Consider the following 20,170-nt stretch of genomic DNA (forward strand, 5'->3'; position numbering starts at 1 on the left):
TGAGAGAAGCTCCGCTCTTTCTCTACTAGACTACTACTATATAGCTAATGCTAAGCTAGAAAGCAAAGAGAAGCTTGGAGAGCTTGGAAATGAATGGGGCACTTCTCCACTGAGCTCCACACCTTCTATTTATAGTGTAGAGAGGCATGGGGGGTATTTGTAGGCAACCAGGAGGTCGGTGGAACACCTAGAGCGCTGGGCGATGCAAGGGGGGCACCGGCTGGCACTTGGATGCACCATGTCTGCATCGTAACGCCGTGGTTGCTCCTCCAAGTTAGTTATGAAGCCAGCACATGTTGAAATTTGGTAGGTAAGTCAGTTGGTAAGGCGGTGGAAGCCTCCCAAGTCTATGACAATAGGCCCACGGATCCACCATCATCAAATCTTGTCCATTGATCAAACTGACTTGAATGGATGCTTGTCATTGGCTCTAAAGCAGCTGCCACGGATCAATGACATGGCATGGCCACATGGGTGCTGGGCGGTGCCCTAGTGGGGCCGGGCAGTGCTGCCAAGTGGGCCTAAGGCTCCCTGCCATATCCACTTACTTCCATGTGTCCATAGTTGTCACCTTTTTGCTGATTTTTGTTTAAATTTCCTGCATACAAATAATTCTACAAGCACAAGTGGAACTAGGTGAATTATAAACAAAATTCACACATGTGATGATGATTTACCTCAATTTGTCATGCTTTTGGTTGGAATGTTGATGGTCAAAATGGGTGTTAGTGACCATCAACAAGCTCTCCCAAGCTACCCCTTTGTTGTCCTCAGCAAAGATGTGGGTTTAGCATGAAATAGGTGTTGGATCAGGAGTTGCTACTATGTAATGCCCTGCAGAAACTTATACAAACAAATACTTTCTCTTGAGTTGAACATGTTAGCACTTAGAAATTCACCATCAGTCTTTGCAATGTGGGACTTATAGCATTCACCTTAACACAAGCAATTGCAAGAATGTGTAGCTAGATAGAGACTTTTTGTCTACTTTGGTTTAGCTCAAACTTCCTAGAGGTTTTCAATAAATTTTGAAAAGAAAACTTGCCTAAGTTCCTCAGATGGTACACTCAAGTCACTCAATGGTGTTTTGAAATCTCACCAAGGCCATGGTTCTTAGCCTTAATTTCTATCCTAAAGCTTATGTGGAGCTCAAGGTAGGGGATAAAAGCATGGCCTACTTGAATTGAATTTATTGCTAAGTTAAACACTTGGATCACAAGGAGCAACAAATCATACTAATTGATCAAGTTGTGCATGTGTGTGGTATATTTGGTGGAAGTGGTACTCCTTTGAGAAGTTTCCCTCCTCTAGCTTTTTTCTGAGAGGGCATGGCTACTTTCTTTTTCTCACTCTCTCTTTTTTTAACACTAGAGCTTTTTGCTCTTTATTCTCTCTCACTTTTTTCTGTAGCCCATGCCTCTCCTTTTTATGTAAGATAGATAAAGAGGTAACTATGATTCTCATAGAGCAGTAATGTATGGAAATCATATGTGGTTGCGTATTCCTAGTGTAGGAATAGCATAAGTATGTGGGTGTACATGATCTTGATCAAAAAGCGTGACAAGTTTCTCTACTCAGATCAACAAGGCTTGAAAAAGCTCAAAACAACAAGCAACTTATATAGTGGCTTTATCATGTATGAATGAATATGTATCTAGCTTTGGTAGGAATTTATCACCATTGAGGAATTTCTAGCAAGAGAGTTTTAGCATTTTGCAAAACAAAAATCCATGTTGTTTTTACCATCCCTCAGATAGGTTCAAAGATTTACTCTAATCATGGCTACAACATATCTCACAAGAGCCTATTCTTGGTTCTAGCATTTGCAACCCACAAAAGCATTCAACTTAAGATGAACTCTAAGTTATCATTCTCAAAACTTAAGAAGTGTAAGGTTGTATGACAAGCTTTTGCAAAGTATCATAGAGCAACTTTTCATCATCTCCAATTAAATTATCATCATTTTATTAGAGTAGAGTTTCTTTTAAGATAAATTTCAAGGAACACCTCTCTACATTCTATGATCATGAATATTGGCATGTAAAACGAACATGAATGTAAAGAGAGGGTTTAAGGTCTTTCATACTTGAGCGAGGAGAGATGTCTCCCCCAAGCTTGCCTTTTGCATAAGTTGGAATGTCACCTGACAGCTCTTTTGATTCTCTTTTTATTGACTAACTAATACTACTAGAATGCATAACTGACTAATTAACTAAACCTATTACTACTAGATAGCTTATTCAGTATAACTACTACTGATTATTATTATTATTATGTTTTTATTTTGTTTTTATATATATTGTTTTATTTTATTTATTTATTTTATATTGTTTTAAATGCAAATCCTATCCTAGCATGCATAGCTACTACATGACTTTGTTTATTAACATAGAGTAGCTTAATGCATCTAACTAATCATGCAATACAAAACAAATTTATTGGAAATTTAAATATGAGATGCAACTAATGAAATACGGTAAATAAGTGCAATAGATAGAGAACCTACCTTTTTGATGGGCTCAAGGTCATTCGTCCTTGGGTAGAGGCGTTTCCTATTGTTCCACCTCGGAAGACTTGTTAGGATCAGAGAATGATTAATTTGAGGATGAATCTTTCTTTTTACGCTGCCTCTTTCTATTCTTCTTCTTGATAGGCTTCTTCGGATCTTCAATCAGCTTTGGTTTCTTCATCTTGATTCTCTATGAATGCTTCTTCTTTTCTTGTTTCTCATCAAAGAGGGGTTCTCTAGAGGCAAAAGAAAATATTTCTTTTCTTCCAGCAAAGTGGAATTGGATTTTCCTAGAAGCCACATATATGCAAGCATTTGCAGTATTAAGGAAATGACGACCAAGGATGGAAGGTGTATCCTCGGCGTTGCCCATGTCTAAGATCATAAAATTTGTTGGAACATAAGCACTCCTACTTTAACTAATAAATCAATGGCTACTCCCTCGAGATAATGGGTGGATTGATCAGCTAGCTGTAAGTAAACTGAAGTTGGAGCTAAGGTAGTGTAAAACAATCTATCATAAGTTTCCTTAGACATGATGTTAATACTAGACCCTAGATCACAAATGGCAAAATGAAAAATATGGGGTCCAATGGAGTAGGTAATCACGGGGGTTCTAGGATCATGTTTCTTAATGGTAAATGGGGAGTCTACTAAGTAGGAACCCAAGAACTTAAAGCATAGCCATACCTTGCCGTAACAAGGTTGGCTATCTCCATGGTTCCTTCAGGATTGCTAGGAATTCTATCTTTTTTGTAGGATGGGATAGCAGCAGCAATTTGAGCTGATTGGGTTTCTATCATTTTATTGAAACTAATTTGATTCTTTAAAGCAGAAGAAAACTCATCCAATTTAGCATTTATATTTTCCAACATCTTGTCATGAGCTTGCAACTTTTTATTAATGCTATCAGTCATTCTACCATTGCTATAAACAAGATCTTTAGGGAAAGCATAACTATTATTACCTTGATTATTCATACATTGAGAAAAGTAATAATTGTTACCTCCCTGGTTGTTGGAGCGTTGATTCCATCCTTGATGTTATGGTGGACGAAACCCATTGTCGGTGTTTATGAAGTTGAGGTCTTCCTGGGTCTCGGGATAGGAATTGCCCGAATGTCCAACATCTCGACAGACTTCACAAGTCATGTGGGATTCCATGGCTTTAAGTGTCTCTTGGGCACTCACCTTCTCATAATGTTCTACTCGTTTTGCGAGCAGATTCATCTTAGCTGCAAGCATGTCAATTTCTTTAACTGAATGCATGCCTTGTTTATGGGGTTGGAGTCGATCATCGCTCCATCCTTGGTTGGAAACCATCTTCTTGATCAGTGCCTTTGCATCAACAACACTTAGCGAAAAGAATGCTCTACTAGCAGCAGTGTCAAAATGTCTCCTATCTAATGGAACAAATCTATGGTAGAACTTTTGGATCAAAAGCTAGTCTTCCATGCCATGGTGTGGGAATATAGAGATGTACTCTTGCATTCATTCCGAAGCTTTGGGAATCGATTCATCTGCTAGTTGTTAAAAACTAGAAATCTTATTACGAAGAGTGTTAGTCTTCCCCATAGGGAAAAACTTGACTAGGAAGGCATTAGAACACTTGTCCCATGTGTCTACAGTGTTGTGGTTAGAGTAAAACCATTGCTTAGCCTTTCCTAACAAAGAGAAGGGGAAAAGGTGAAGACTTATAGCCTCTTGGTTCACTCCCTTAATGGTGAATGTGCTACAAATCTCCAAAAAGTGTTGGAGGTGACCATTTGCATCCTCGTGGGCTTTCCCACAAAACGGACTAGCCTGAACCATCATAATTAATGCTAGCTTAAGCTCAAAGTTAGCATCCCCATTGATAACATTAGGTCCGGTGCCTACATTAGCAGCCGAGGGTGCAAAAAAATCATGAATGGACTTGTCACCCATGATCGTGTAGGGTAGTGATAGGCTATGGGGAAAAGAGGATAAACTACTTAGGATAACTAAAAGACTAGTTAGCAAAGCTAGTAATATAAATTCGAGGCCAGTTGCCTTCTCCGGCAACGGCGCCAGAAATGCTTGTTGATACTTCTTGACAACTATTGGAGGAATTCCGCAAGCACACAGAACTATCACGTAGCACTTCGCTCGATGAGTACCGAGTGTTAAATTTATATTTTTCCCATAGGAAGGCGGAAGGCTAGAATTTATATTTACTGGTAGATTGCTAAGGGAAGCCTAAGTGTATCCTAGGTAGGTGAACGATAGTGGAAGTTGAATGCGAACTACCTAAACTAAACTACTAAACAAGCTACACTAGAGATAGCTAGGTGGGAGAGCGAGCGATTTATCATTCAATAACTAAGGGTAAGCTAATGACTAGGAGAAATGTGCTAGTACTTTGGGGCACAGCCCGCCTACCAACTAGGAGAGTTAAATATACAAGGTCTGCCATGAGCCCTACGATTTAATAACTAGACCTATCATGGTGGAATATAGAGGATGGACAAGGCTGTCACCACTTGCCACCTACCATAATCTATCCGAAGGCCTAGCCATATCCATAGGTAATCTATAGTCTAAGCACCACGCTTAATCTATAAATTTACTACTTCGATCCGAGCTCCGATGAAATGAGATCAAAGCACCCTAACCAGACGGTGGAACTAATACTAATGAATAGCTACTAATTAAGAGATAACCAATGCTACTAATGCCAAACAATAAGCACCTAAGCTCACTAATAATGAACAATAATGACTAGGTACTTAAGTAAAGCAAAGCAATAATACTAGAATAAAGTATTGAAATAAATACTAAATAAAGTAAATGCTAAATGAAAGAATCACAAAAGAGCTATACTAGACCTAGAAGACTCTTTTAGACTCTGAGAGAAGCTCCGCTCTTGCTCTACTCCACTACTAGACTGCTACTCTATAGCTAATGCTAAGCTAGAAAGCTAAGAGAAGTTTGGAGAGCTTGGAAATGAATGGGGAACTTCTCCACCGAGCTCCACACCCTCTATTTATAGTGTAGAAAGGCATGGGGGTATTTGTAGGCAGCTAGGAGGTCGTTGGAGCACCTAGAGCACCGGGTGGCGCAAGGATGGCACTAGCTGACCCTTGGATGCACCGCCTCTGCATCATAGCACCGTGGTTGCTCCTCGAAGTTAGTTGTGAAGCCAGCACATGTCAAAATTCAGTAGGTAAGTCGGTTTATAAGGCAGTGGAAGCCTCCCATGTCTATGACAATGGGCACATGGATCCACCGTCATCAAATCTTGTCCATTGATCAAGCCAACTTGAATGGACGCTTGTCATTGGCTCTAGAGTAGCTCACATGGATCGGTGACATGGCATGGCCACTTGGGGGGCCAAGCGGCACCCTAGTGGGGCTAGGCGATGATGCCAAGTGGGCCCAAGGCTTCCTGCCACATCCACTTGCTTCCATGTGTCCATATTTGTCACCTTTTTGCTTATTTTTGCTTAAATTTCCTACATACAAATAATTCTACATGCACAAGTGGAACTAGGTAAATTATAAACAAAATTCTACACATGTGATGATGATTTATCTTAATTTGTCATGCTTTTGGGTGGAATGTTGATGGTCAAAATGGGTGTTAGTGACCGTAAACACTAAGCGTGCCTTATCAATCAACATCCTAACTCTCACTTCTGATACTTGTCCTTATTGACAATGTAACAGCGCAAGATAGTAAGTTTGTATTCTAAATCCTTGTGACAGATGTGCTCTTGGTCAATCCTATGCTACAAAGCATGGATGACTTGAGTAAGGTCTGGCATCTTGTTATGCAGAACTCCAATGGTGATCCATTGGTGCTTCTCTTCATTCTCCTGAGGGGGTGGTGGTGCCCTCTTCTTTTCAGCTTGAGGCTTGGGCGGCACAACCTTGACTTGCTCTAGAGGAGCCTAGACTCCATCAATGGTCACACGGTTCATGATTGTCTTGTACTTGGCACAAGTTACATCTCTAAATTTGTTGATCCGCACCCCTGTCAGTGTCTCGTTCGGCTTGGGTGGAAGAAGGTTGATCTCCTTGGGCACCTTGGTTGGCTTCGGTGCATCTAGCTGACCGAACAGGGGCTCCCACTGGCGTGGCTTGTCTTTCAGAAGTAGACAAGGCGGCGATGAAGTGATCACCGGACGATGGATAGCTTGGGCCTAGTAGGAGTGATTTTAGGGGGAGCTATAGCTATCTCTCTTGGTGGGATGATGCTTAGTGCTAAGGCTTCTTTGGGCTTCTCGTTGAGGTCAACTCTATAGGGGACGATCTGCTTTCCAGTCATTGGAACTTGGGAGGAGGAGAGCTTCTATGCTGCTAGAGATGAAAGGCTTGTTGGGATGGCTTAGGAGGCTAGCAAGGGCTTCTTTATATAGGGGAGAGATGGGAAGCAAGGATCAAGATCTATCCATAATGGCTCTCATAGCGAGGGATGATTGAATGACTCAGGAATCTAGAGAATTCTATGGGATAATGATCGAAGATTCGCGAGAGAGTTGAATGGGGATGAGAAGATAGACAGGTGGGCCAGGCGACCTCACTAGTAGGCCGGCTGGTCGGCCTCTCCTTGTGTCCCCTCGTGGTCATCTTTTTTTGTTATGCCTCCTAATGCTTATCTAATCCGAAAAAATCTATTTTTGCGTTACGAAAAGCAAAAAGGAGGGCAGAGATAAATATCTATGGTACAATAATGAAAACTATTTCATTTAAGTCCTCAGTAGGTTTTTTAGGTTCTAGAAAGATCTTGAGACAATGACCATTTACCTTGAATAACGTACCTTCATTGTTTTGAAGTGTTATCACTCCATGCGATGAAGTGCTTATGACTTTGAATGGTCCTTCCATTTACTTTGAAGTTTTCTATGCTCCAATAACTTCACCCTGGAACTAAAAAGTAATACCTTATCTCCTAGGGAGAACTCCTTCTTGATTCTTTTGTCATGCCATCTCTTTATTCTCTCCTTGTATATCTTGGTGTTGTGATATGCTTTCTCACGCCATTCGTCAAGCTCAAAGAGTTGCATCTTCCTCTTTGTTCCTACAGCTTCCAAGTCCATGTTCCATTGTTTGATAGCCCAGTGAGCCTTGAATTCTAGCTCAATGGATAGATGACATGTCTTCTCGTAGACAAGTTGATATGGTGACATCCCAAGGGGTGTTTTATAGGTTGTTCTATAAGCCCATAACGCATCGGGTAGTCTAGCCTTCCATGTTGTTCCCATCTCATTGACCATCTTCTGCAGAATGTTCTTGATTTGTTTGTTTGATGTTTCTGTTTGGCCACTTGTTTGAGGGTGATATGGAGTTGTGATGTTGTGACGGATCCCATGCTTTGACAAGTATTTGTGAAAGTTCTTGTCAATGAAATGAGTGCCTCCATCACTAATCACCATTCTTGGAACACCGAAGCGTGGAAATATTGTTTCTTCAAACATCCTCTTGGAGCTCTTAGCATCAGTAGCTTGACATGGCATGGCTTCAACCCACTTGGAAACATAGTCAACTGCCACCAAGATGTACTCACAATTCTTTGACTTTGGAAATGATCCCATGTAGTCGATACCCTAGATATCAAAAAGTTCAATTTGGAGGTTGTTAGTGAATGGCATGGCATCTCTTGAATTGATGTTCCTATGCCTCTGACACGAACCACACCTCTGGGTGAAGTTCATCGTATCTTCATACATGGTTGGCCAGAAAAATCCACTTTGCTAGATCTTTGCATGAGTGTGGAACGCACCATAATGCTCTCCATATGGTGATGAGTGGCATTTTTCTATGATCTTGATGCCTTCTTCTGCTAGTACACACCTCCTGAGTAGAACATCAGAGCAGACTCTGTAGAGGTATGGTTCATCCCATATGTGGAGATGACTTTTGTAAATGAGCTTCTTTTTGTCATCTTGTGACCTTGAAGAGCATGTCGTCCAGCAGAGAATCATTAATGGGTAATTCCTATGGATTCTCAAATCGCATTCTAGAGAAATAATCGGCAATAGAATTTTCTACTCCCTTTTTATCTTTTATTTCTAAGTCGAATTCTTGTAACAAAATCCATCTTATAAGTCAAGGTTTAGCATCTTTCTTAGTGAGCAGGTATTTGAAAGCAGCATGATCAGTGTAAACAATCACCTTAGCTCCTACTAAGTAAGATCTAAATTTATCAATAGCAAAATCAACAGCCATGAATTTTTTTCAGCTGTTTCATAATTAAGTTGAGGTCCTATCAGAGTTTTACTAGCATAAGCGATTGCATGATGCTTCTTATCTTTTGTTTGACCCAAAACTACCCCCACAACATAATCACTTGCATCACACATAATTTCAAAAGGTAGAGACCAATCAGGGGGTTGAATGATTGGTGTAGAGATGAGTGCTTTCTTAAGAATTTCTAAAGATTTTAAGCATGCATCATCAAATTCAAAGGAAACATCCTTGGACAAAAGGTTTGTAAGTGGTCTAGCAATATGTGAAAAATCTTTTATAAAGCAGCGGTAAAACCTCGCATGACTAAGAAAACTATGGATCCCTCTGATATTTACAGGAGTAGGTAACTGTTTAATTACTTTAATTTTAGCTCTATCTACCACAACCCCACGTTTGGACACCAAGTGTCTATGCACTATGCCTTCTCTAACCATGAAATGATATTTTTCTCAATTAAGGACAATTGCTTTTCCTCACATCTTTGTAATACATTGTCTAAATTTTCAAGACAATTATCAAAAGTTTTTCCATAAACATAAAAATCATCCATAAAAACTTTCATAATTTCTTCAATCATATCAGAAAATATAGACATCATGCATCTTTGGTAAGAAGCTGGAGCATTACATAGTCTAAAAGACATTCTACGGTAAGCATAAGTTCCATATGGACATGTAAAGTCATCGGGATGGATTAGTATTTGGTGATAACTTGAATATCCACCTAGGAAATAGAAGAAAGAGTGATTTGCCAATTGCCCCAACATTTCATCAATGAAGGGCAATGGAAAATGATATTTCTTTATTGCCTTGTTAAGTTTTCGGTAATCAATACACATCCACCATCCTATGATGGTTCTTTGTGGAATTAATTCATTCTTTTCAATAGTCATGCCTCCATTTTAGGCACAACTTGCATAGGGCAAACCCACTCGCTATTTGGAACGTGATAGATGATCCCAGCATGTAGCAATTTTAGAACTTCTTTCTTAACAACCTCTCTTATAGCATTGTTAAGCCTATGCTGTGACTCCCTAAAAGGTATAGAATCTGGATCTATAGGGATGCAATGTGTACAAAGAGCAGGGCTAATTCCCTTGAGGTCTTGGAGTGAGTAGCCAAAAGCAGAGTGATGCTTTTCTAAGATAGTTAATAAGCGAAAGTTTCTTTCTGAGAAAGTTTATCACTTATGATCATAGGAGAATCCTGATCATTATTGAGAAAAACATATCTAAGACCAGAAGGCAGGGGTTTAAGCTCAATGGGAGGCTTAGGTGGCTCCTTCAATTCATCAAGGGGTTCAGGCTCTATGAGATTTTAGTCTTCCTCTTCGATGAAGAACTGGGCATCATCTTCAAGGTTGGGTTCAATAAAATCATCAAGAGATGCAATCTTAACCTCTTCCATTGGGTCTTGCTTGGGACTAGGCTCAGTCTCAGTACTTAGAGAGTGAGTGATGGGTAAAGATAGTTTAAAGTTCTTCCCGTGGCTTATTTTTAAATTCCCTATTTGTCCATCTTGGATAAGTCTTTTGAGTGGTTGTCCTATCAACAAGTCGATCTCCATGATATGAAAGATATAGAAGCTCAGATGAACCATGGTTCCTTTTACCTAGATAGAGAGGACATAAAGTATTCCTAAACTTGGGATAATGTGTCCTAAAAGACTTTTCAACAACTTTATTGTTGGGGTTAATGGCATGTCTTTTAATAAATCATGAGCAAAAGATGTAGACATGATATTAACACCCACAAACTGGATTATAAAGAGCATCGAAAGGAGCTTTGTTACTCTGGCAATGAATAGAAGTAGAAGGTGAGTCTAAATGAATCACATCAGAAGAAAGCTTTGATTCTTCTAACCATTCATTGCTTATAATAGACACTATCTCTTTCGTAGTCTTTTTAAGAAAAACTTCTTCAGAAGGATCGAAAACTTCTTCATGAAATGATGACTTTTGAGGCTTCTAGGTTTTCCTCATAGTATGATAATTCGAGGTGTTTCTGTATTTGGCAAAAAGTTCATCCTTGAATTCAAGCGTAAAATCTGAAATTGGAGTTCCATCCTTGTCTAGTGGTTCAGGATTTGAGACAGTTGAAATTTGTAATGGGTTTGATAAAGATTTTGGTTTAGCTATCTAGGATTCCTCTTCTAGTAGCTTCTCTTCCACTTCTTTAGGTAATGGGGTGTTCTCTAAGATTTTATCAAGAATACTTCTCTCCAAATTGGCAGAGACATGCAAGAACGAACCTCCTGAAGCTATGTCAAGAAACTTTGAGGTTTTCTTATTAAGACCCATATAAAAGTGTTGAAGAAGAATGGGGTCTTGAATAGCAAGGTTGGGGCCAGTGTTAATAAGATCATTAAATCGTTCCCATGATATGCCAAGAGATTCTTTTTCTTTTTTAAAAAAAGATAGAACCTTTGAACGAAGGCTGACTACTCTAGAGATGGAAAAGAAATATAAGCAAAAACTAGAGCATCAAGCTTCCCAATCTCCTTACATACTCCCTATGGTTTGATTATATCAATGTTTAGCTATTCCCATTAAAGAGAATGGAAAAAGCTTCGATCGTAAGGTTTCATCTGAATGCCTACAATGTGTAAGCATGCACAGGTCCGCTCAAATTCACGTAGGTGGAAGTATGGGTTTTCATCATCTTCGCTCGAAAAGGATTGTTCCCGGACCATGTTAATTAAACACGGGCGCAGCTCATAACTATGTGTTAAGATAGGCTTTGAGGATTTTGGTGGCTCTAGGCGTGCGCTCGTAGGCGCAGCGTATTGATGGATAGGAGTGGTTTCCATAATGAAAAGAAAAGAATAAAAGAATAAAAAGAAAAAAGATACAAGGTTAAGCTAGGTTCGAAGTTAACTCAGCAACCATTTCTTCGGCAATGGTGCCAGAAATGCTTGTTGGTATATTTAAACGTACACAAATAAAAATCTTCAAGCGCACGGATACCGATGTAGCACTTCACCGAAAAGTATTCTAGAATATCGAACTTAAGGAAACGTGTGTGAAATTAACTAAGTCTAGCATAACTAGAAGTAGCAACAAGGCTTAGGATAAATAGGAGAGTAGAGGGACTTACTGTTGATATTTCTTATCAACTATTAGAGAATTCTGCAAGCGCATAGAACTATCGCGTAGCACTTTGCTCGGTGAGTACCGAGTGTCGAATTTATATTCTTTTTCCACAGGAAGGCGGAAGGCTAGAATTTATATTTGACTAAGAATTGCTAAGGTAAAGACTGAGTTAATCCTAGGTAGGTGAACGATAGTGAAGGGTGAATGTGAACTACCTAAACTAACTACTACTAACAAGCTAACCTAGAGATAGTTAGGTGGAAGAGCGAGCGTTTTATCTTTCATGTAACTAAGGTAAACAAATGACTAGGAGAAATACGATAGTACTTCGGGGCACAGCTCGCCTACCAACTAGGAGAGTTAAATAGACAAGGTCCGCCATGAAGCCTATGATTTAACAACTAAACTTATCATGGTGGAATACAGAGGATGGACAAGACTGTCACCACTTGCCACCTATCACAATCTATTCGGAGGCCTAGCCATATCCATAGGTAATCTATAGTCTAAGCACCATACTTAATCTACAGGCTTACTACTTCGATCCGAGCTCCGATAAAATGAGATCAAAGTACCCTAACCAGACGGTGGAACCGATACTAACGAATAGCTACTAATTATAAGATAACCTATGCTACTAATGTCAAACAACAAGCACCTAAGCTCACTAATGATGAACACTAATGACTAAGTACTTAAAGTAAAACAAAGCAATAATACTATAATAAAGTACTGAATATAAGTACTAAATAAAGTAAATGCTGATACAAAGGAGCCATACCAGACCTAGAAGACTCTTCCGGACTCCGAGAGCAACTCCACTCTTGCTTTACTCTAATACTAGACTACTACTTTATAGCTAATGCTAAGCTAGAAAACTAAGAGAAGCTTTGAGAGCTTGGAAATGAATGGGGCATGTCGGTGTTTTGGACCGGCAGACCCTCAACCAACTAGTAAAAACGTGCTGCGTGCTCCTAATCCTGGATGGAGATGTAAAGAGACACAAGGTTTATACTGGTTCGGGCAATGGGCACCCTACGTCCAGCCTGAGAGATCGATCTTGTATTCCTTGCACCAAAATGCTCGTAGTAAGGGATTACAAGTAGGGCGAGAGAGGGAGCTAGTCCCAGGTCTCTGCGTGGAGCGGCATGGATCGCTTAAGATGTTGATCTCAGGCGGTGGGGAAGTGTGCATGTTATAGAAAGTTGAGTGTGTGTTCGTCTACCTCGTGAGTTCATCCGCCCCCTGAAAACGGCCCAAATCCCTCCTTTTTATAGTTGAAGGGGGGACAGGGGTGATACATGTGTTAGCTATGCGGTCGTATGAACAGAGGGTGCATGTCCATGCCCGGTAGCCTAGTACTATGGCGGTATGGTTGATGGAGTGGTCCTGCCCTTGAAGCGCTGGAGCTATGCGCTGATCACATCTGGACTTTGTGCGATGTGGGAGCTCCAGTGATGGCTGGATGCTGAGCCTGGCGAGCGACATGCTGGTTGCTGTGCATTGACTGCGTGAAGAGCCAAGGCCCAGTTGGTGCCGAGGCTGAGCCATCGTAGGAGGCTCGGTAGGCGCGAATCCTGAGGTTGCTGAGACCTTGGAGTAGACTGCCGAGGCGTGGCGGGAGCAGTTGGTTCTATACACTGATTCCGAGGCTATAGCAACCTGGACTTGACTCCGCACGCCGCATTATTTCTGGAGCAGGGGTTAGGTCACACAGCGCAGTATAGGCACCGGTCATGGGCACAGTATCGAGCACAGTGGTCGGTAACCCTTGTCCAGTCCTGGACGGCGTGGCGTCGATGTGACCGGTGTCCAGTCGACCATGCCACTGTGTCGCACCGTCGTTCGGCTGATATCGCGGGAGCGGTCGAACGCGCTAGTCGAACGTGACATCTTGTCTGAGAAGCTGGTCGAGGCAGAGGCGACGGGTTTGTTTTGCCGTGCCAGCCTTAAGCAAGGCGGAGAATCAACGTCTTGTCTGAGGTTGTACGCGTGGGGCCTCGGGTGAGACGGAGAATTGGTTCCTCGGCCGAGGCCCTTCGCGCGAGGCCTTGAGCAAGACGGAAAACTGGTTCCTCGGCCGAGGCCCTTTGCGCGAGGCCTCGAGCGAGATGGAAAACTAGTTCCTCGGCTGAGGCCCTTCGTGCGAGGCCTCGAGCGAGATGGAAAACTAGTTCCTCGGCCGAGGCCCTTTGCGTGAGGCCTCAAGCGAGACGGAAAACTGGTTCCTCGGCCGAGGCCCTTCGCGCGAGGCCTCGAGCGAGACGGAAAGTAGGTGGCTTCAGACACGGCCGAGGTTTGGCCAATAGTTGTCCCTTGGCTTTGACTTTGATAGGATCTAGGCGATTTTTTCTATTGTTGCTTAGGGGACCCTTCTCGTGGTACCCGACAGTAGACCCCGAGCCTCAGGAAGAGTGTAAGAGCTCTCTTTGAGGTTTTGTCGAGACTCAGCTCGCAACAGCTCCTAGCAGGATGGTGTTTCGTACTCGAGGCCTTAGTGGGTGCGCGCGAGCGCACCCGCCGGGTGTAGCCCCTGAGGCCCTAGAGGAGTGGATTTATTCCTCCAGGGGCGTTTGATGCGTTGTCAGAGGGGTTTTATTGCGTTTGTCGGGCCCATGAGTGCGATTTTGGGTCGCTGAGCTTCGGTAAGGTTGCAGGAAGAGCCCCCTAGCCTCTGCGCGGAGCGAGAGGGCCGTCAGAGGTTCCCCTGGCTTTTTGTGCGGCCCTCACTCATCCTTTTCGTTCGGAAGGAGGGGTGGAGGGTTCCATGCTACCCTCGGTGGGTGCGAGCAGTGACACCCCTGGTGAGCTGTTATCGGGTAAGTCCGAGTGGAGGCATGAGCCCCGTTCGCTAGGGGTTAGCTAGCGGTCCAGAGACGCACTCCAAAAGTACCAGAGGGTTTCTCTAGTGGGCACCTCCCTACGGTGGGATCCCATTCAGAGACCTCCCTGCCGGTCTTAGACATGACTTAGGGTGTCCCAAGCATTTCGCTTGCTTGGGTCTCGGCCATGCGCGGGCTCACCCCTAGTCGTCCCTAACTCTGCTGCCCTAGGGCGGCTGTCGAAACCCTTGAGGGCCCAGCCTTCGAACCCCTGGACTGTAACGGGCTTGATGCCCTTTTATCGTGTTTTTCCAAGTCTTCGAGTACGAGCTTGGGTTGCTTGTCTTCGTCTTAGGTGCAGGAGGAGCCCCCAAGCCTCCGCGTGGAGCGAGAGGGCGGTCAGGAGTTCCCCTGGCTTTTTGTGCGACCCTCGCGTGTCCTTTTCATTCGGACGGAGGGGTTGTTTGCTGAGCCCCCTCGAGTGCGAGCCTGGGTCGCTGGGTCTCGGCAAAGTTGCAGGAAGAGCCCTTGAGCCTCTATACGGAGCGAGAGGGTGATCAGGAGTTCCCCTGGCTTTTTGGGCGCCCCTCGCGCATGAGGGTTTGTTTGCCGAGCCACCCTCAGGTGCGAGCTTGGGTCGCGGGGTCTCGTCAAAGTTGCAGGAAGAGCCCCTTAGCCTCTGCACAGAGCGAGAGGGCCATCAGGGGTTCCCCTGGCTTTTTGTATGACTCTCGCACTTCCTTTTCGTTTAGAAGGAGGGGTAGAATATGCCAGGCTACCCTCGATGGGCGCAAGCGGTGGCACTTCCGGTGAGCTGTTATTAGGTAAGTCCGAGTGGAGGCCCAAGCCCTATTCGCTAGGGGTTGGCTAGTGGTCCAAAGACGCACTCCAAGAGTACCAGAGGGTTTCTCTAGTGGATGCTAGGGCCGTTCGCTGGGCCCCGGTGGCTCGATGCCTCCCTACGATGGGATCCCATTTGTAGACCTCACTGCCGGTCTCGAACATGACTTAGGGCATCCCAAGCATTTCGCTTGCTTGGGTCTCGGTCCCATACAGACTCACCCATAGTCATCCCTGACTCTGTTGCCCTAGGGTGGCTGTCGAAACCCTTGGGGGCCCAGCCTTCGAACCCCTGGACCGTAGTGGGCTCGGCACCCAGTTCCTTCGTCTAAAAGGAATCAGGTGGGGGATATTCCCTCCCCCCATCGGTTCGACAACAGCAGGCGTGCCTTTTGAGGTGATTTTCTTAGGGAGGCGGAATGACGCCTACCACTGCCGTGGTCGGACGCGACATCGTGTCAGCGGAGGGAACATAACTGTTCACGCGATTAATGAGGGAAAGGTGGGTACGTGGGTGGTAAAATTGGATCTGGATTAACTATGCCGGATCTAGGAGAAACTTTCCCGATTTCGTCGCCCGCCCATTTCACCTCTTTCCTAAATAATACGCAATGAGCCTCGTCCCTCCCCTCCTTACCTTGCCTGCATTTGCCCTTGCCGCCCTTGAGCCATTGTTAGAACAGAGAGCGTCGGGCAGAAGGAGAGAGAGGCAAGGTACAGAGAGCGAGGGAGGTTCACCGTCGTAGTCGCATTCTCCATCGCACCCATGGCCGGCGCCATTATCATTGAGGCGGACTCTTGGGATCAGTCTGACATCACCGTGGAGACGCTTCAGTAGCTCGTCGACAGTGGACTTCTTCGCCCAGTTACCGACCCTAATAGGCCGGAGTGGATCGCTCTGTCGGGCGAGCCGGAGCTGAGGCCATGCGACGGCTACATCGTGAGCTTCATGTCCTTTCACGAGCATGGCCTTGGCTTGCTGGCGGATCAATTCATGCAGGCGCTCCCACACTACTACGGCGTGGAGCTCCATAACTTCAACCCCAACTCCATCGCGCAGGCGGCCATCTTCATCGCCATCTGTGAGGGGTACCTGGGGATTGCTCCCCATTGGGAGTTGTGGCTCCACCTCTTCCGGGCGGGGCACACCACCAAGCCGATAGGCACGACGGGCGTGAAGAGGGTGGTGAGGGCCGGCGGCTGCACTCTCCAAGTGCGCCAGTATCAGCAGCACCTTTACATCCCAGCCTAGCTCGCCTCGACCAATCACCACTGGTACACCAGCTAATTTTACCTCCGCAACGACGACGGCGGGCTTCCCCTACACTGGGCGGATCGTGGAGAGCTGTCCGGAGAAGTGGAGGTATGGCATCCCAAAGGAGGATCAGCCCAAGCTGCAGCCGCTCCTAGAGAGACTAGAGAGGCTACACGGTCGTGGCCTCACGGTGGCTGTGGTTGTGGTGGCCTTCCACCGCTGGAGGGTGCTGCCGCTGATGGCTCGGCGGCAGCGCCTGTTCGAGATGAGGCTAGATGAGCTGATCGAGGGCATCCGGATGTTCGCCTTCACCCTCTTTGACAAGGAGATTCTTTGTCGGGTGAGGGAGACGGTGGATGCAAAGCTGAGGGGCGGTGGTCTAGCCCCTCTCGCGATGCGCCCGTCGTGGGGGTACTTTTCTTTGGTAAGTCACACGCTGCTATGGCCCCCAAGGCCTCCTCGTTCCTTACCATTTTCCAGTCCTTTATTTGCGTTCGCCGTTCCAACAGGGCATGAGGCATGTGCGAGCCTCCCCGCCACCCGTTCATGAGGATGCAGCACGGTGGGCGGTGAACTGGGCGCACGCCGAGGCTTAGAAGAGGCGGAAGGACGCCAAGGAGGCTAACCGTACGAGGAAAATCCTCACGTGTGAGGGACTGGAGAAGCGCCGCCGGCAGCAAAGGCAGGACAGTCTCCTGTTGGAGGCGTCCCCATCGCCATCACTATCGACGGACACTTCGGATGGAGATGATGAGGGCAAGGTGGGGCGGGGTCCCTTGGACCATCTCCTTAACATCGGGGAGATGGTGCCCGGGGCGTTGGCAAGTAGCCCGGCACTCCTAGGAGGAGGAGGAGGAGGAGATACCTCGGGGCCAGCGATCGCCCGCCCCGAGGCCGAGGCCGACACGCCCAAGGCGCGGGCATTAGGAAAGCGCGCCATCAGCCCAGTGGGCTCGACGGCAGCAGTGGAGCAGGTGGCGGCGGGGGCGACGCAACTGCCCCTGCAGAGGACCGAGGGGGCGCCGGGGTCCATCGAGGATCGACCAGCGCCGACGGATACAGAGGTCGTGCCTCTGCCGCTGCCACCACCTTCGCAGAGGAGGGTCGCCGTGCCGAAGCGGTTGCAGCCCTGCTCGAGGTAAGCGTATTTTCAGTAGAGTTGCAGCATTTTCCATTCGTTCTTTGGTCTCATGCTGACCCCATAAGTATCTCTTCTTCAGCCGGAAGCGTCCTGCGGAGGTGCCCACCTTGGCGCCACTTAAGGTGCTCAAGGTGAGCCCCAGCTCCACCACCCACTGGGTGGTGGAGGCGCAAGCCGCCATACAACGTGGCGTGGCATCGGCGAGGGATGACCCAAAGGAGCCGGTTGCCCAAGAAGGGGTTGCCGAGGCGACCCCGACACAGACTGCCGAGGGAGCGCCTCCGCCCTGTGAGGCCGAGGCTCGTGAGTTGGATGGGGCTGAGGCGCCCTCAGTTGCCGAGGCCACCGAGGTCGAGGCCCCCCGGGCCTCCGAGGCCGAGGCGACGAAGGCCGGGGTGCCCAGGACTGCCGAGGCCACAGCGGCAGGGGCCGGAGCCCCTAGACCACCGAGGCCACAATGGCGGAGGCCAGAGCCCCTGGGGCCACCGAGGCCAACGTGATCATGGCGAAGCCGTTGGCCCAGGAAGTGGAGATGAAGGCGGCTGAGGCCTCGGTGGCGCCCCTGGTCCAAGGCCTACCGCTGTTGCGAGAGAGCGCCCGGGAGGCGAAGGTCCATCCGATCTCCTCCAATGATCCTTCCTGGGCGTAGGAGGTGGTCGACGCTGAGGTGGCCAGCACCGTGCGGGTATGACCCGAGCCGCGCAGGTGGGATCACCCGCGTGTCTTGTGGCAGAGCCGGGGTGACCCTGAGGGGGAGCCTCTGTTCGCCCTCGAGGACGCAGCCGAGGGCGGGCACTAGGACACCTTCGAGCAATACCGCCAGCTGGCGGAGCGGTCACTGTGGACGGCGCTGTCTGTGGTGGCCGACGATCTGCCCGAGGTCGCCTAGGTCCGCGCCTTCTTTTCTCATTTGGTGTCATCTTTTTTTGAGTTTTCTTGTAGTGAATGACCCCTGTTCTGCTTGCCCAGGAGCTCGAGACCCGGTCTCTTGGGAAGTCAGTCTTTCTCCGGTAGGAGAGGGACGTCTGGGACCAGCTCCAATGGCAGAAGAACCTGCTTGCTCGTGCCAACAAGCTTCTATCAGCGCGGAGCATGGAGGTGGAGGACCTCCGCCTACGCGGTACTGATATGGAGGCTACGGCGGCGGCGGCCTAGGAGCAGGTCGCCCCCTTGGCGGCATGGGTCAAGGAGTTGGAGGAGGAGCTGACCCGCGTGGCCGGGGATCGGGATGCCTTCAGGTCCCGGGCTGGAGAAGCCATGGCCTCTGTTAAGGCCCTTGCTGGACAGCTGGGGATGGAGCAGGGTGCGCACCAGCTGACGAAAGGTGCCTTGGATGAGGCCCTCAAGGCGGTTGAGGCTTCCCAGACCGAGGCTGTGGTCTGGAGGGGAAAGGCCGAGGGTGAGTCTTATTCCCCTTGTTTTATTTATTTTTCTTGTGTTTGGCCCCTAACTCCTTGGTGTGATGCAGAGCTGGAGGGAGAGGCTTCCAGGGCGGCCGAGGCTTCCCGGGTCGAGGTCCAGCGCCTAAAGGAGAAGGCTGAGGCTTCTCGGGTTGAGGCCCAGCGCTAGAAGGAGAAAGTCGAGGCCTCCCGGGTCGAGGCCTGATGCTAGGAGGAGAAGGCCGAGGGTGAGTCCCATAGGCTTCCGCCCCTATTTGGCTTGTTTTCCTTTGCACTCAACCCCATTCCGTTGCTTTTGGCGTAGAGCTAGAGAAGGAGGTCACCCGGGAAGCCGAGGCCCCCATCGCAGTGTAGGCGGTGCTTGAGGCCGAGATCGGGGAGCACGATGCGCTGAAGAGTGCTGCCCGTACCACCTGTGAGGCCCTAGAGGTTGAGGGGGTCTAGTCAAGAAGCTCCCTCAGGAGCCGCCTAATTGCATTGAGCGGCCAAGTGCATGAGCGACTTCGAGGGGCGCTGCACATGGGCGTTAAGCGCGCCCTGGCTGTCATCGCCTCGCACTACATCGGCGTCGACCTCAAGGCTATCAGCGATGGCTACGTCCTGCCTGATGATGACGGGGAGGCAGACGAGGAGGTGGCAAAGCTGATGGAGGCGGCGGAGGACCCTAGCACGGCGTTGGCCTAGCTATTCGAAGAGGAGGTGGTCCCTCCTACGCCGTTCGCCGATGTTGGAGACCCTGAGGCTTGACCTGGGCCGAAGAGGCCATGTAATTAGATTAGGGATTATGTTACCCTATCATAACACTGATGGCCATCGAGGCCTTTTTAAAGTAATCATGCGTCTACGCTTTTTTAATCGTTTTTCCTTGTATTTTCGAGCCTCTGCCCTCTGTCCTGTTTCTGAG

General features: G+C 47.1%; 1 non-coding gene across 1 annotated transcript; it reads left to right on the top strand.

The window, feature by feature from the left end:
* The first annotated feature begins 3,961 nt into the window (after positions 1-3,961).
* LOC136455677 (small nucleolar RNA R71) lies at positions 3,962-4,068 on the top strand. The gene has a single exon (XR_010759159.1). It is a non-coding gene; the product is annotated as a small nucleolar RNA R71 (small nucleolar RNA).
* Positions 4,069-20,170: the final 16,102 nt, after the last annotated feature.

Source organism: Miscanthus floridulus, chromosome 5 (assembly GCF_019320115.1).
Source record: "Miscanthus floridulus cultivar M001 chromosome 5, ASM1932011v1, whole genome shotgun sequence".
NCBI classification, from domain to species: domain Eukaryota; kingdom Viridiplantae; phylum Streptophyta; class Magnoliopsida; order Poales; family Poaceae; genus Miscanthus; species Miscanthus floridulus.